The sequence below is a fragment of the Lepisosteus oculatus genome, chromosome 2 (genome assembly GCF_040954835.1).
Source record: "Lepisosteus oculatus isolate fLepOcu1 chromosome 2, fLepOcu1.hap2, whole genome shotgun sequence".
Lineage (NCBI taxonomy): Eukaryota > Metazoa > Chordata > Actinopteri > Semionotiformes > Lepisosteidae > Lepisosteus > Lepisosteus oculatus.
In genome coordinates this window covers 2108320-2125793 of record NC_090697.1, presented here as the reverse complement: position 1 = coordinate 2125793, position 17474 = coordinate 2108320, and the positions used below count along the sequence as shown (strand labels likewise).

General features: G+C 37.4%; 1 protein-coding gene across 3 annotated transcripts in view; it reads right to left on the bottom strand.

Annotated features, from left to right (window-relative positions):
- nkain2 (sodium/potassium transporting ATPase interacting 2) overlaps positions 1-17474 on the bottom strand; it is a 286417-nt gene that overhangs the window by 215914 nt on the left and 53029 nt on the right. The window lies entirely within an intron of this gene.

The following is a 17474-nucleotide window of genomic DNA, read 5'->3' as shown; positions in this document are numbered from 1 at the left end:
GGGTGCCACACTTCATTGGTGGACAAAATGAAAATTACTCTTCTGATTAATTGAATACATAAAATTAAAACATCGGGGAAGTACAGTGACCAAACTCATACTGAACTTTAATGGTAAACTTTCTGTTTTGCTGAAACATTTGCTGAAATGCACGAGCAAATATGTACTCACCAGTTATGTCAGATAACGTGACATTGTACAGATATCAGTATCAATTAAGGTTGCTGCTGGAAGAGGTGTTAGAAGGGCCTGTAGGGGGCAGTCACCATGGTCTATGTGGGTCCTAATGCCCCAGTATAGTGACGGGGGCACTAAACTGTACAAATGCACTGCCCTTTGGATGAGACGTAAAACCGAGACCCTTTGTGGTCAAAAAGAGAAGAGTCCTGGCAAGATTTCCTTTACCAATCACGGCCTCCATATAATGCCCATCTATGAATTGGCTTCATTACTCTGCTCTCCTCCCCACTGATACCTGACGTGTGGTGAGCGTTCTGGCACAGTAAGGCTGCTGTCAAATCATCCAGGTGGATGCTGTGGTGGAGGGGAGTCCCCATTATTTGTAAAGTGTTTTGAGTGGAGTGTCCAGAAAATCATTATATAAGTGTAAGAATTTTTATATTATATATAAAAAAACAACAACAAAAATAATAATATTGTTAAATGAACAGAAGCAGTAAACAGAATATGTCTTACAAATCTAAAGTGTTGGTAAACTGCATCTATTGTACATAAAACTTGTGCAAATGCAGATCATTATACTGTATGTGAGAGTTTTACTTACATTGACTGTACATGGAACATTTCACCGAGGAAAGCATGGTATGTAACAGGGAAAATGAACTGCATACATTTCTATAAAACTGTGTATTAATTGTAAAATTAAAAATATCTGCATTTCTGTCCAACAAACATCGGCTTGTACACTGCTTCTCATTTTGATGCACTGATTAAAATTCAAAAAAACATTTTTAAAACCTGGCATTTAAATGTCACAAACACAATCTAATCATCTAAAGGACTGGCATTTTCCTGATCTCTCTGCTGTTTACAACAGCCATATTTTGCATGCAAATGTGTCAAATAATTAAGAGGACATGTTTAAGAGCTGTCTAAGGTGTGAAGAGATGGCTTGGTTTTATTAAAGTTGCTGAAATTAAATGCTAAATTTCCTCTCAAATCAGAATATATATCTTGACAGTAGACAGAAAGTGTTGGTACAAAATCCAGTTAGTGACTGAAGTCATCCTTTATGATAAAAATAAGTAAGCAAAAAATAAAATCCTGTACATGTGAGTCGCATTCTTTGCATCAGCTGCAGTACATTTTTTAAAACTATGCAAGACTGAATGAAAAGTCTGATCCGTCAATTCAAATTCTGTCAGAATTCACTGACATACAGTATATTTGTTGTCACTTAAGGCTCTTTTCAACTTTAAATGAGCACCTTGAAGAAGAAGACAAGGATTCCAATCTTAAAAGCAGAACTACGCAAGTGATTTTTCAATAAAAGGTTTTTAAAAGTGAGATCTGCTGTGTATCAGAAATGTCAGACAGAAAGGAAGACTGATGAAAGAGTAAGAGCAATGAAATCCTGCATGACAACTGCAACACAGAGATATGCTGTAAAACAGGAATACCATCTCAAAAATCTGCCTTATTTAATACAGGAAAGAATAAATCGTAAAGGGTTAAATCTGGTGCACAGCAATAACCTTCAGCTTATTAAGGGGAAGGAATTTATTTAATGAGAGAAAAGCTACCAGTCTAGAGAAAAGGTAAGGGCGTGTACTGTATGCTGTATATGGTTGTATATCTAACTGTGTGCACTAAAGGGAGAGGGTAATAAATCCCAATTTCAAAGTAAGCTGATAAAAGCGGTGTCTGCAGCAGTCCTGGGATGTGGGAGGTAAGGAAAAAAATGGGAGGTTTTCAGCATCTGGAAAATAATTCAACTTAACGTGCGACTGTTTTTTACCATTTATACAGTATGTGTGTATTAAAATGTATATATAAAGTATGTGCTATCAAAAATGTATACATTACATAAATGTGGGTAAGTCAATATGTACAGTTATTGTCTATTGTCTAGGTGGGGAATGTTTATTTTGTGTGCTTTACAGCTGTTAATCCCCTTTACTGAAACAAATACAATACTACTGTAATACCAAATTTTTATTTTTTATATACACTCTAGTACCAAAGATTATGTAGTAAATTTTTATGCTTGTTAACAATAAAAAAAAAAATCACTGGAATCTGAAATCATTCTGCGCAATTCTGGTATTGGTTAAGACTTACAGATGGAGCCATTCAAAATGAGCGAGGTACGCTGCGGTACAACGCGGTGGGCATGTCACAATATATCGCGTCATATCACGTCATACCGCATTTTACCGCATGCATGCAAAAAATCCTTTGCCCAGCCTAAGAGGAGGGGTCTGCTCTCATTGACAGCTGACACGCCTCCATACACTTAAATGAAAAATGAATAACGCCAATGTAAACGTCATAGTTACAACTTGTTAATATTAAAAATGTTAAGTTCTCTAAAGCTTTCTCAGTCAAGTATGCTAATTTACCTAAGGAGTTGTGTAAGCATGTGTAGGCAGCAAAAGATCAACTAAACAGGGAAGAAAACGCTTTCAGAGAAAACTGTTTCAGGTGTGAAGAATACAGATCCCCAGTTCAATTTCAGCCTAAACCTGTCCCCACACACCCTGTCCCCACTACAATTAGAAAATACACAAGGCACTGAGAGCTTCACAGTAGATGATCAGGTGTTTCGCAGATGTAAGCATAGTACGTAATTCAGGCTTTATGAACTTCAAGCTAACTTTACGACGGTCGGTATGAGGAAGTACGATATGCTCCTGCTTGGTTTAACGATGGTGTTTTGGATCACTATATATTAATCTCTCTTGACCAGAACTTTTTAAACCAATTGTTCTTAATTTCACTTTTCAGGCTGAGGGATGATTTATAGCTGCTTCTAGCTGTTATGCAGTTAAATGGAATGTACTGTAATTTGGTGTGCAATTGGTATCAACATTGTGCCAGTTCCCAGAAGTTTCAAGTGGGCTGGAGTCCTAAACAGTACAGAAACTGTGGCAGGAGCATTCTGTCAGCGTTGAAGGCAGATCTCACTGTAGCTCGACTGGCTGCTTCCCTGAGTGAGTGCCTTTTGTCTTGTATGGTTTTGGGTAGTAAGTGAAGGTTACCTAGGGCGTTTGAAGACACAGAAGACCGAGTATTTCGGGTTTTGTTTTGGTAGATAGGTCAGCTTCCCCTCACTTAATTAGCCAGCTCCATTTTGTTTGTTATTTTCTTTTCTTTGGCACCACTCTAGTTCCCTTTCCCTGTGTGTTATTGTGTCCTATTTACATACCAGTCACTTTTCACTTTAAAATAAATTCCTTTCGCACCAAACTTGTTGTCACGCTTCCTAAGTCCCTCACCAGAAACCCAACTGCAACCAAAACCATCCTAAATGTTACACCCCTTTACCCCTAGACACTTGGGGTCGTAACATAGACACTGGAAGGTAACAAGCTGCAGAGAATAGATAGAACAAGCCAGGGTCAAAACTGGGAGAGACAAGGAGTGATCCGGGACATAAGGTAGTAACTAGCAAGCAGGGGTCTGAGTAGCATCAAAAAGAAGCACAGGAAGATGGAGACAAAGCTCTGTTGGGCCTGGGTATTTATTCTGAAGAACATCTGGAAGAGGTGTGGTTGTCAACCAACTCCAGGTGCTCCGAGTCTCTAGATGAGTAGTTTTCTGTGGCAGCCAGTAAAGGCAGACAGGTTGAAGATGACATCACCAGACACCACACTCCAGCTAGCCCTGTAGTCTAGCAGCTGGGGCGAGCAACACCATCACAAAAGATGATTTTTAAGTTATACATTTTTTAAAGTATAGTAATTTTTTTTATCAGGAGATGAATGCATAAACCAAACCTACTCTACCTACTCTTTCAAGGTTTTACTATAGTTTTGAATATTCTTTGCAGTTTTAGTTGAAATTCAGCTTTTCACCTATAAAATATCCTGGTTGAGCATTTTAAGTTTTGATTAAAAATTCAACTTTTAAAATTTTAGTTTGTAAAAATAAACTTTAAAAAATATATTTAGACTTAATTTACAATTAAATTGGCTGGGTAATTGGCTTTGAAATATATGAACATAAGAAATTCTGAAATGATTGATGCAAGAACAATTCATATATCGTATAATGTATCAGAACAAATTCGTTAAATCTTATCAGTATCGCAGACATAATCTACAAGGATACATTGGTTACATCTTATTATTCTAACCCCAAAATGTCACTGTGCTGGAATCACCTGTTTTTAAATGGATTGATGCTGCTCAGTAAAGTAATGTTGTACAGTGCATATGTTCATCTTCACTGCTTGCATGTCTTTTGCTTTGCCTTCCACAGCAGTCACTTGTGCTTCTAATGAGCAGTTTTGTTGTGGTGCACTTGGAAAGCTATCGAGATCACTGACCCTTGGGTCCAGTCATTTACAGCTGCAGGATTAATACGTTTCCAACCCTGAGATCAGAGGCAGGGCTGCAGTGTGATTCAAATCAAACACCGAGACTAGAAGAAAAGCCCATCAATGCTACTAACAGCTGATTTTTAACTTTTTTAAATATGCAATCGGAATTGTTTTATAATATTTATAGTACCATGCACTTCAGAGATGGTCGCATACATATGAGAATCCTGGGCTGAGTTTGGAGCTGCAAGTCGCAGCATGACTGGCAGTCAAGGTTATTCACCAAATACAGTTTTGTGCATGTCTGCCAGTAATTCATTTTGCTGTATTTAATTTAACTCCCATGGGCTGACTAATATAGTTTTTTGTTGCAAGACTGTCTTCGGCAAAGCTAAAGGTTGTTAAAATTTCATGTAAATAAATAACAATTTTGTCTCATAACAGTCTGTTCGATTAAGATTTTATTTTTATTCTCTGTGTGACAGCCATTTGACTTGATGAGTTGATATACTGTTGGGTCACCTGGTTGTTGCAAAGCTCTGATTTAAATGAAAATTTGTCACTTGATAAGTTGCACTCTACCATGTGGAGAAATTTATATTGAATCCAGTGCACAGGTATCATATAAAAGGGACTTTAAGACTGAAGCTAGCCAATGAATGGGTTACAGTATAAACTATACCATCTTAATAATGAGGTCTATGAGAGAAACATACTTCTTCAATATTTTGAAACTCAATACAAGTGCAGCTATTCAAAATGCACGGTACAAACCTGTTCCGCACGCAACTACCCACAAGCCACTGTGGTGTACCACTGTACGTGATTGGCTGGCCAAAATGACCAACAGGGGCTCTCGTGGTGCATTGGTCGGTAGTGAAAAGAATTAATCATTTAATCTCTTTACTGTGCACGTTTTAATTCACTTAGTATTGAATATTTATATGGAATTTTACAATAAAAGGGAAATTTTAGTAGCTGAGCATAAAAAGAAGAGGAGCATAAAGCATCTGATGATCATTAACAATATTCATTTAAGAACATAAACATATCATGTAAACTGTATATGGCTGGTATTGGTAGTTTAAAGAAAAAATACACACCAGTATTCCACTTTCTCCCTAAACATTTTAAGCATCAAAGTCTTACGTGTGGTTATTTTGGAAATGTTTTTATGTGCTCCTTCTGACCATATTAAGTTTATATACTTTTTGAAAGTGAAAATGTTTTAAGCTTTTATGCAAGTACACTCATTATCGCAGTTAACAAAAGTAGACTTTTAGAATATAAATTAGGGAATATTATATGGAATCGTGTATCTAAAGAAAATAATAAAATATAAAATATTCTAAAATAATTATAAACGATATAATTATATTCATATACTGTAGCTCAAACAGTAGTATAAGACTTTCAATGGATACTGTATGTGTACGTCTGTTTCACCTCTTTCCACGTGACTGCATCTGTGGCGTGATGTCATAAGTGACTGACTTATAAGCCTGAGGTCTTCCGTTTGAACCCATGTATCGAATTTTCTTTTAACAAATAAACATTTCTTTGAAAAACTAAATTAGCAAATATTATGGACACTACTGTATATTAAAATGTTTTAATATTTCTAAATATCACAACATATTGGAAGCTAGGTCATTTATTAATAACAATGAATCATTTCAAACTGCTACTGACACTATTACTGGCAATAAATATTATTGACACTATATTGAATTTGTTGGTCTTTCTAAATATCACAAAGCATTCAAAGTTAAGTGATTTTCATTTTCAATGAATACTTGCGCTCGTTATCACAGTAAAATAAACTCATACTTTTCAGAATTGAATTATTTAAACAATAATTCACGAGAGGGTGTGCTATATAGTGGATATAGTCACAGTTAAAAGGTGTTGTTAGGCCCGACGTGATGCAGAGGGTTTTGAGTTTATTTCTTTTTTAAATAAATCATTTGCCCAGCCTAATGCTATGCTAATAAATAAATTCTACACTACATACGTAAATTCTACGCTACATAAATAAATGAAAAAATACAAAAATACACGAGCAAAAAGATTTAGAAATGGAGTGCTACTTTGAAATAAGCAAACAGAAAAAAGCTAGACATAGTGCAGAAGAGTGATGCAGGAACACTTGTAAAAGCTTAGATGTACAGTACAGAAAAAAAACACAGAAAGGTGTGTGTTACAATATACAAGTGAGCAACGAATAAGAATAAGGGAAAGTGAGAGTAGACACAAGAAACATGGCACAAAAGAACACAGAAGTTAATATAATACTTTGGGCAAGGCCATGGCAAAATAAAGGATAATACAAACAAAGGAAAGTACAAGAAGGCGAACACAAACTAACATAGCTGAATCTATACGAAAACACACATGAAGTGAAACAAATGAAAACAGTGAGACGACGAAGCCGAAGCAAAATGAAGGCGAAATTGAAGCTGAGCCGAGCAGAACCAAAGTCAAGCGAAAGGCCCCTTCGTTCTGAAAACCTCTAAGTTAAATACCGAAGAAGTTGAGTTCTGATTGGTAGAGAAGCAGATTACGAATGACATATGTGGCAAAGTAGATGTAATGATGGACCAATGGGTAGCTGAATACAGGAAGTGAAAAAAACAAAACATACAGATACACACGGGGACGTAACAGACGACCTGGCTTTGAACTCGATCCGAGACTTGACTCCGACTCCTGGATTTGCCCTCGCTGCAGAGTTCCCCAGTTTCCCAGCTGACGTCAGCACCATATCTGTCTGTGTGCCAATCTGCCAGCAGCTTGATCCCTGATCCCAAAGTGCGCAATTCCCGCTCCCTCCCATCTCAGTGACATGCAGCTCTGGGTGATTCTCTGTGTGCTGCTCTTTGCAGGCTCCCCAACTCAGCCGCCTGTTCGTCCAGTAAGCTGTGGGGTGGCTTAACAGCAGTTCGTTAAGCGGCTGATGTCAGCTGCTGTAGCGCATGCTGTGAACTTCTGTCGTCACCCCAAAATAAAACTATAGATTAATAAAAGGTGTGCCCTCAGTTCATAACCATGACACTGATATGTGGTAGACCAACGTAAAGAAAGGAGCTCCTATTAAAATCACAGGAAACAAGAACATGTGTATGTTTCAGAATTAAAGAAAATAGCACATATTGTATTAGTACTTGTGTCCGACTTCTAAAAATGTCATAACTAGAGTGCAGTAATCACGTATTTATATTGTTGCAATCGGCTGCTGTCATTCCTTATGGAAGTCTAACCCTTTTGTCTGTTAATGTTGAATGAGAATGAGCCAATTCTGGATGTGTTGAATTCCGTTTCAGTCTGTAATATCCTGAGGATTGTGTCGAAACAGGTATGAGAATCAGGGTGGAACATTTCACTGAGTAAAAACCACTACTGAGTTTTTTTTTATTTTGCCTTGTTTATGATTTCCTGTCTGGTTAAGTTTTTGCGACTCGCTACACTGGACTAAATGTACTATGTAAATCTGGGTTAAGGACAGGCCAGTCTACTCTTTGAATGTTATTATGTACCAGGAATACTTCTTGTACCCTTACAGTACAGTATGTGCTCTTCCAAGATCATACAAAAAACAAGATGCACTGTACATCCTTGTCCATTAGTTTAATAGACAATTGGCTGTAATCAATATCCCCAAGAAATGCCACCTAATAATAAAAAAACAAGTTTATCTCAGCCAGTCCCTTAGTACAAAACAGACATCATTAAAATGCTTTCTATGTCATCTTTCATGTGAATGCTGGCCCTAAGCATTAGGCCACATGAAATGACGTACCCACTATAACTGTTAACTGTATATATGGTTGGGTTAAGCTTGCAGTAACACTGCAATGATGGCAACTTGCTCTGTATCAGAAATGATTTAATCAAACTGCACAACATGTTGGCAAAAATAATTTAAATGGGGGTTCAGATTTGGACAGTTTTCATGATAAGAAATCAGTTCCTAAACTGATTCCTAAACTCTGGAATGATGATTAATAATGTTATCCTTAGTGAGAAGGGAACAAAGCACAGGGTGTTTTGGAGGAAGGAGGAGGATGCCCAAGTATGGATGCCTTATTCACCATAGTGGTGTTTGGCCAATTATTCAAGGTCAGAAAGGACTAAGAACTAATAGAATTATAACTGTAGCACATCAGTACACGTTTGCTGCTTTTTAAATTAGCTTTAATTATATCAAATATCTCTCCCCAACCTGAAGAAGTCACTGCATATACTGCAGGTGATGGCACTGAAAAAATGCCTACAGATGGGCACTCAATAGGCTAAAACATTACTTCTGTTCACTCCATCAATAAAATGCTTCTATGGAGAAAAGAAAATTGTACCTTCTCATCTTATCCCACCTTTGAAATCCTAAGGATGACAGAAGAATAAAGTGCTCTATACTGTTTCTTTCAAAAGCCAAAAAAATTGAAACTATCAGTAATTTACAGTTCTGAGAAAAAGGTTGTGGACCCACAACATAATTATGGGAATTATAACAGAAATACAATAAATGATTAAGAATCAAGGTACGTGAAATAATATGTGAAACTTATGTATATAAGTGTATATGTTTACTTAGTATAATTAAGGGGGTTAATTGAAATCTAGGGATTACATCATTTGGTAACAAGTAAACAACGACTGAGTTTGTGAGTTTGGATAACCATATATACAGTATGGTCCTATATACTGTATGTCATATTTACTGTATGGTCAAACATTTTTGGGGTTTGGTTACCACTGCACAGGTTGGGGAAAATACATCATGCTATGATTAAAGGAAATTAAAGCATGTCAGAAAAATAAGTATTACATGTACGCATTACACTCATTACATACTCATTATACTTATTACTCATCACACACCCGAAGAAGGCTCCACAGCATAAACATTTCTTTTCTTCTCTTTTCAGCATGGAATAAACCTTTATTTGTTCCTGTACATACTCATTAGTCTGGAGAGTTTAAAAAAACATTTCACAAAAGTTCTGTGGCTCCATCCATCTGCAATCAGACAGTTATCATCCATTATCGGACTCGATCAGAAACAAATATTCAAGACCATGGTGACTCTACCCAGGATGGGTCATCCTGCCAAGGTCTCCCCAAGAAGACCGTTCTCTGGACAGATGAGTCAGAGGTTGAACTTTTTGGTCACAATGAGAAATACTATACAGTATATTGTGTGGCAAAATCCAAACACTGCCTTCCAACAGAAAAACCTAATTCTATCCATCAAGAACAGTGGTGGGACTATCATGGTTCAGGACTACTGTGTTTCCTGCCAGACTTAGGTGTCTTCCTATCACTGAGGGAACCATGAATCATTTTGTATCAGCACCTCCTGGAGGGGGAGACCATCCACTGTTCAGCTGAAGCTGAGTGGAAAAAGGGTCTTTCAGCAGGAAAATGATCCTAAACTCACAAGCAGACCTACCACAGGAAGGTTGAAAAAGAAGGAATGTCACATTTTGGATTTGCCAATCAACTCTGAACATGAACTCTTTTGAAATGTAATGGGAGGGCCTATAGCAGATGGTTCATGCAAGGAAACCCTTGAATGTCACCAACTTGAAGTAATTCTGTTAGAAAGAATGGACCAATTTAAAGTCAATGAAAGAGACTGAAGCATCTAGTTGAAGTCATTGTTACCCAAGGAAGTGCCTCTAGTTAATTAAAATAAGGGGTTAACATACTTACGCAGACAAGGGTGTTTACGGTTGGATCCAATTGTTAAATATTTAAGATCTATATTATGACTCTGTGCTATACATTTCATTAGGTTATCTTAACCTTTTATCAAGAATTTCTTGCAGATCTACTGTAATTATGTTTTACAGTAATGTCTAAGACAAGAATACTGACCAATTCAAGGAGTTTGCAAACATGCTCTTGTCACTGTACACTTGACACTTTAATACATATGGTGGTCACTGAATCCTCTGCGGAAGTGTCTGAACTCTGCTTCTGTGGCCTCAATTTTAATCTGTAATGACAGAGGCACTGCAGACCTTGCTCCCGCCAAATCATTTGACAGCTGTAAGAGGATGCGCATGGAAATGTAAAGAGGCTGATTAGGTTAGGGATTAGAGATACATACTTTACAGTAAGTACATATCATGAAACTCTTAGAAAACTAATTTGACATCCCAGCTCTAAGGTGTTCTATAATTGAAGGTCGGTAAATAACAAAGCTGTCTCATTATGTTTAGCTATGAAGTATTAACATGGCCAGTGATAACCGAAACATATGCTATGATGTTAATTGGAAAGTAAACAATATTTTAAAATAGTGTTTAAGTTCTACAATACCTTCTATCGTGTCTCCCTGTCCTTGAATGAAAGCACAAACCTGATAATTCATTCTAGGTTTTGATAAAGTTTTTAATTTTGATATGTATAGTTTTCTTTCAAAAATACACACTTCAAGCTTCATATTGATGTCTTGCCAGTTAGCATTAAAGGAAGCTGATGATTGTTTTGGAGAAAATTTTCCCCCAGAGTTTACCTTGCAGGATGGTATACAGAAGTGTGTACTCTTGGATCCTCTGGAGTCATAACTGACTGGTAACATCCTCGCTGCAGATACTGCGGTTGCACCTTTCAGCTCCGTTACTCTAGTTGCTCCAACTCACCCACTGGTGGTCTTGCATCTGTTCTCCTATCCAGAGGGAGTAACATGCTCTGTGTCCATGAAACAGATTTTCCATATAATGGTAGCATAGCCGGGGAACCTGCACATAAATCTTTCTGTAAGTAGGGAAGTTTAGGCAGAGGCAGTAACAACCCTGATGTTGCTTTACCTTCCCTCTCTATATTCCTTTGAAATAAATGCTCAACTAACTCCCTCTTTACTCTAAACATGTAGCAGTGGGAAAACCCTACCTGGTCTGTCCTGTTAAGGCCAGTCCATGCAAAACCCTTCTTCTTTTTACTGGCAGGCTGGCTAGCACAGCAATGATAGAGTCTGCTACTAAATAAGTATAGGTGACATACTGTATTTTTTTTTCCTAAACCGTAATCTTTCCCCCTATGACTTCACCCTGAGATTTATAGTCTATGAGACTAGTGAGGGTTTGAGTAGACAGCCCCTGTCCACCCTTAGTGTCTTTTTATTGGGAAAGAGAGTCCACAGGTGCAGTCAATTCCTTGATCTCCTCGTGGGAATTTTCTTCCTGTTTTAGGAGTGCTTCAATATCACCCCCTGGCAGCTCAGCCCCATTTGTACACTGTCACTTTAGCTTTACAGTCCAAGTTTAATCAGAATAAGGGTGAGTTCTGGTCCAATGAGCCACCGTACTCTATTAGGGATTTTTCATTTGATTTGTGTACATTGAAATAGCTTGTAAGTTTCTGTACCAAAAAAGCTAGTTTATTCTGATAATCAAAATGTAGTTATTTCTAGGAAACTGGAAACTCAACATTGGAAATATCACTACCGTATGTTATTAGCTACCTGTGGTCAGGAATTTTGCAGATAGTCATATGTAACTGTCCAAGTATTACAGGTGTTTTAGAGTGTATACTTGGCCAGGGTCTCCATAACTAGTGATCCAAAGCAATCTTCAATGCTGATAAAGACATGCTGCTCCTCCTATTGATGTTCACTGTCCTGTGAGGCACTGTGGGGCTGTGGAGCCAGTGTGTTAAATGATTAATGGCGCTGACAAGTGAGCACATCAGAAGGGTGCATGTTATCTGAGTCAATAAACAGCTGGAGATTCCAAACTGGATAATTATACAAAGAAACATTGATGGTGGTTCCATTTTAAACAAGTCTTTGGCATCTGAAAAATATTAATATAGTTGCACTCACATTTTCTTTGTTGCTCAGAATAGTCCTTTTTCGAACAAAATTGTCCTGGATCCATATAAAACTATGCAAAAGAAATGTTTGGGGGAAAAAAACTACAAATGACATTTCTTACAACTATTCTTATAACTTAAAGTGTCAATTTATCTCTATACCTGACATAGTATTTTGCAAATTTGCAAATAACTGTGTTGACATAATTTGTATTGTTCATGGTTTTGATTATTTACGCAGTACTCGTACTCGTTATGCATATACATTATTAAAAGCCTGTCTACAGTGTCTGGCATATGTATTTGAAAGGGTTAACGTGAATATGGTTAATAAAATAATATTAATTGTATTTTTATAATGAGATGGGGACTGTTTGACCCTCTACCATCTGGAAAACGGTATGGGACTCTCCTCCACCACCTGGATGATGCGATGGCAGCCAAAGTGTGCCAGTACTCTCACCAGCTATCAGTGTGGAGGAGAAAAGAGTGAGGAAGCTTTTTGAGTAAAGCTCTGGGATTTTAAATGACCACAGAGAGTCAGGACCTTGGTTTTACTTCTCATCCGAAGGATGGTGCCTTTTTCCAATGGATGGCAATGTGCATCATCTATTACTAAATATATTTTTACAATATATATTATTGTTTAAATATGATTACAACTCTTTAAAATTGGTACAGTATTTACAATGACGCATTGTTGATAAATGTAAGCAGTGTAAATTAAGAAAACTAACAACTTATTGTCTTGTAAAATAGGAAGTGCACAAGTAAATTACTCCTGTCTTCATTTATGGTGCTTTAAAGTAAATGAAAGCTTCACCAACTGAACTGATTATTTCTAAGGCACTACTCTTGAGAAAGAAATTTTAATCTCCATGGATTTGCATTAATACAAAGAAAGATACAGTAAATAAACCTCACACCCTGTATATTGTCCTAGCCTCCTTAACCCTTTCACCTACCATTCTCTAAGGACGTATAAAAAAGTTCTGTCCTAGGAGTACACTTAGGAAGATTGAGATGGTCACTTGGATAACACCAGTCTCTGAGGGCTAATTGAGCTGGCTGAACTAGCAGTGCTGGAAACAATGCCCATCTTCTACAGTATCTGATGCAACCCTGTCTTCAACTAAGAAATATACAGTATGCTAAACCATAGAATCATGCATTCTTATGAACAGTTTAGATAAAATGCAGTTTTGGCTTCCAGGGATGTTTTTTACCAATATAATTACTCGTGGGTGTAGGGGACTCCTGATCTTTTGTTTTATACAACTCAAATTTAGTGTCATAAGATATATTGCATTCTATAACACAAAATACAAGCCACAACTTGAAAGCTTTCGTATGGGAGAGGACAATAAATTGTATTAATCCATCACTTCTACACACTGGATAGTTTTCCATCTAACAAAGCAAAAGAGTATACTGTTTTTTAAATGGTTAGCTCTGACCACTCTCTTTTATTTACTGTTATCCATGTAGCAGATTAATTTTCTACAGCCCCATATACATAAATAAAGGCAGACAAGACTTGGTGACCCTTTAAGCTATTATCAGATTACATCTGGCACAATACCTTCAGTGCTTTTTCACTAATGCAATTTATGGGCCACTTTCATCTGTCTTCTAAAGATCTGGTACTTTAAGCTGCACTGTACTTAAGCCATTGCTCTCACACAAAATGGAAAACTTTGGCAATATCTGTCTAAAGTCGCATTAAACAAAATGCTTCCAAGATCCAGAAAAATACATAAGGTTGAAGTCAGAATTCAATTAGAAGGTTTCATTATTTTAATGGCTGGCTGGCTTGGCATCAACAAAGCAGTGTCATGGAATGATGTAATCACAGTGGAGCATTACAGGAATTGTGTTAACATATGGGATTTGAACAATTGAGCAAACACAAGAAAATAATGCCCATGCCAGGTTATGCTAATCTGATGACGAGAAAAATCTATTGCTTACTTTCTGTACTGATGAAATATCCCTTAAGAACTTCTTAGTTTTAATATCAGTGACTTGTTAGTATACTAATCCAAACACTATTTTAGTATCTATGAAACTGTGTTTTTAATAGAATACAGTGAGAATATTGCAACAGGACACAAGGATAAAATATAATAAGAAATAAAATTCCAGATTCAATACTTAAAATCAAGGATCATACAGAAAAAGATGTTTCTGGGGGAGTTGGAGCCTATCCCAGCAAACAAATGACACAAGGCAGGATACACCCTGGATGGGACACCAGTCTATTGTGGGGCACAAACAGACACAGACATGCACACATTCACACATGGGGCTGGCTTTCCCAAAAGGAAATTACCCTACCAAGATGTCTTTGGGCTGTGAGAGGAAACCAGAACATCTGGGGGAAACCCTCTCGAACATGAAGCAAACCTACAGTACCAGATTCACACAGACAGCACTCCAGGTCTGGAACCGAACACAGAGCCCAGGGCTGTGAGGCTGCCAATACTGACCACTGTGCCAGCCAACAATTTTACCATTTCATTTTTATTAAAGTATTATATAAGAATGAGGTAAATTGACACATATACTATAATTTGCAGCCTGTCTATTGTTATAATGATAAAACTTTCATGATTTTTTCAAAGTATAATATCAACACCATATGAATTATAGCCAAATAACACAGAATGTGGTGACAATATCTGTCAAGATGTTAATGCGGCAAAACTTACACAACGTTTAAAAAAACAAAAACAAAAACAAAATGTGTTTTTAATGAACTGTAATGTGCTTGAATTTGTAAAAGCTGCTTGCTTCTCACTGTATTGCAATTTTATGTAACAATTAAAGAATAAAATGTCATATCCATAGTGCATCAGTCTCACTGAAGTTCACATTCTCAGCATTGTCAAGAATTTTATTGATGTATGAATCAACCAATGTGGGCAAGTAATCATACAAGTCAATTCTAACTTAGAATATTTGCAGTAGTGAATATTTGGATGCATTTTTACTACCACAGTTTTGTCATTGCTGTTGTTGTTTTTCATGTACTGTATGCACACATCTATAGTACTGCACACACTTGTAGCCTCACTCTCGAGTAAGAAAGGGGGGATAATCACCTGTAACCTCAAATACATTAAAAGCCACTTTACTCTCCACACACTGTCTCTGCAGAGCAGCTCTAAAAAACTGTCCCCCTCCACTATGTAATAAACTCAGCAAGAAATAAATTGCAGGAAGAGATAACAGATCAATCACCAGCTGAGGCCCTGACAGCTGAGGACAGTTTGTCTTACTTCCAGCAGTCAAGTGCCATCCATGCTGGAGCACCGAATGAGTATCTGGAGCAATCCCTCCCCCCGTCAGCCAGGCACAGCCGGGACACAGTGTGTCTCCTCCCCTCGGCTCTGGCTCCTGAATTAGTCAGCTCCCTGGAGAACACTGGATCCAGGAGGCCATGGAGGATAGTGACAGTGACATTCCTGTCTTTCCTCACTGACATCCAAGTCTTCTTGCAGTTCTTAGGCGAACTTCTTCTCTAATTGTGTTTTTTTTTTCTTTTATCATGCACAATATAAGGGATGACTCAAATCATCAAAGGTGTGAGAAATTAGCATGCGAGTAAAATTATGGCTTATTGTAATGGAACCAAATAAACAAAACCGCATATCGGCACACATCCAGATACTAAGCACCATGTCTTCGAGATGCCAAGTTCTGAAGGTCTTCTTCATCCCGAAGCCAGCAGAGGAATCCTACTCCGTTGGGACCCTGAGCAAGGCCCTTAACCCCAACTGCTCCAGGGGCCCTGTACAATGGCTGACCCTGCGCTCTGACCCCAAGCTTCTCTCCTTGTCTCCCTGTCTGTGTGTCTGATGGAGAGCAAGCTGGGTTAAGATGAATTCCTAATGCAAGAAATTGTATAGGGCTAATAAAGTAATGTTATGTTATGTTTCATGTCCTCATTAATTAAACACCTTATTTGTCAAAATATTTTGGGTATGTAAAATTGATGGTAACATTTAATAAGGAGAGACATGCTATTTAAAGCAGTTCTGGTTAAGGCTGTGACTGAAACTAATACTTTTGCCTCATCTCTACCATATTATTTATTAAATACAGTATGTGTGGTGCACGGACAGGTGAAAGTGTCAATTTCAGTCACAGACAGTACAGGCACGAGTTTTAATTTACAGCATAAGGATGATCCTTAAAAAAAATAACTGTTGGGCTATTTTCAACTGACATTTAAATGATATTTAAAACCAGAGAGACCTTATCTTTTACAGTTCTGTTTTAAAGTTAGAATGTTATTAAAGTTAACGTTAGAATGCTTGTGTTAAATGTAAAATGTCTAATCCCTTTAGAATGGTGATAACAGCTTTATGTGTATACTGTATAGTAATTGGAAATATGATTGCTATTGAAACAGTTTTTGAGATCTTATCTGAGCATAATATAAAAAGTACAATATACTTAGCTTTCATTCCTACATTTCTTATTTCTTCTCTGTTTCTCATTTCTGCTCTGAAGTCAATTTACTTGAATTTGTCAACATTGAACAACATTTTCTTTCAACTGGCCTGCACTAAGGAATTATAAAATCTCTTATTTTGCCATCACTCCAAAACCATTTAATGTGCAAGGAAGGATTTTTATTTCTATGTGAATTGTGTAGGACATAAGCAAGTGAGTTTGCTCAAGAACTCAGATACACATTAACTGGATAAATAAAACAAAACTAGCAACATTACAAAAATATCCATCAATCTTTTAACCTTTTTTATTCAACACAGGGTCTTGCAAAGCTGGAGCCTATCCCAGCCAGCAATGGGCACATGGCAAGGTACACCCTGGATGGTACGCCAGTCCATCGCAGGGTAAACATAGTCACCCATTCCACACCAGAGACAGCCATCCCAGAAGCCAGTTAACCTGCCAGCATGCCCCTGGACTCTGGGAGGAAACTGGAGCTCGCAGAGGGAATTCACATGAACACATAGGGAACATACAAACTCCACACAGATAACAGCCCAGGAATTGAACCCAGGGCCTAGAGCTGCAAGGCAGCAATGCTAACACTGCACCACACAAAAATATGAGTCAAACAAAAATGATTTTGAGTCATATGTAATAAAAAGTACAAATTCATAAGAGTATACAG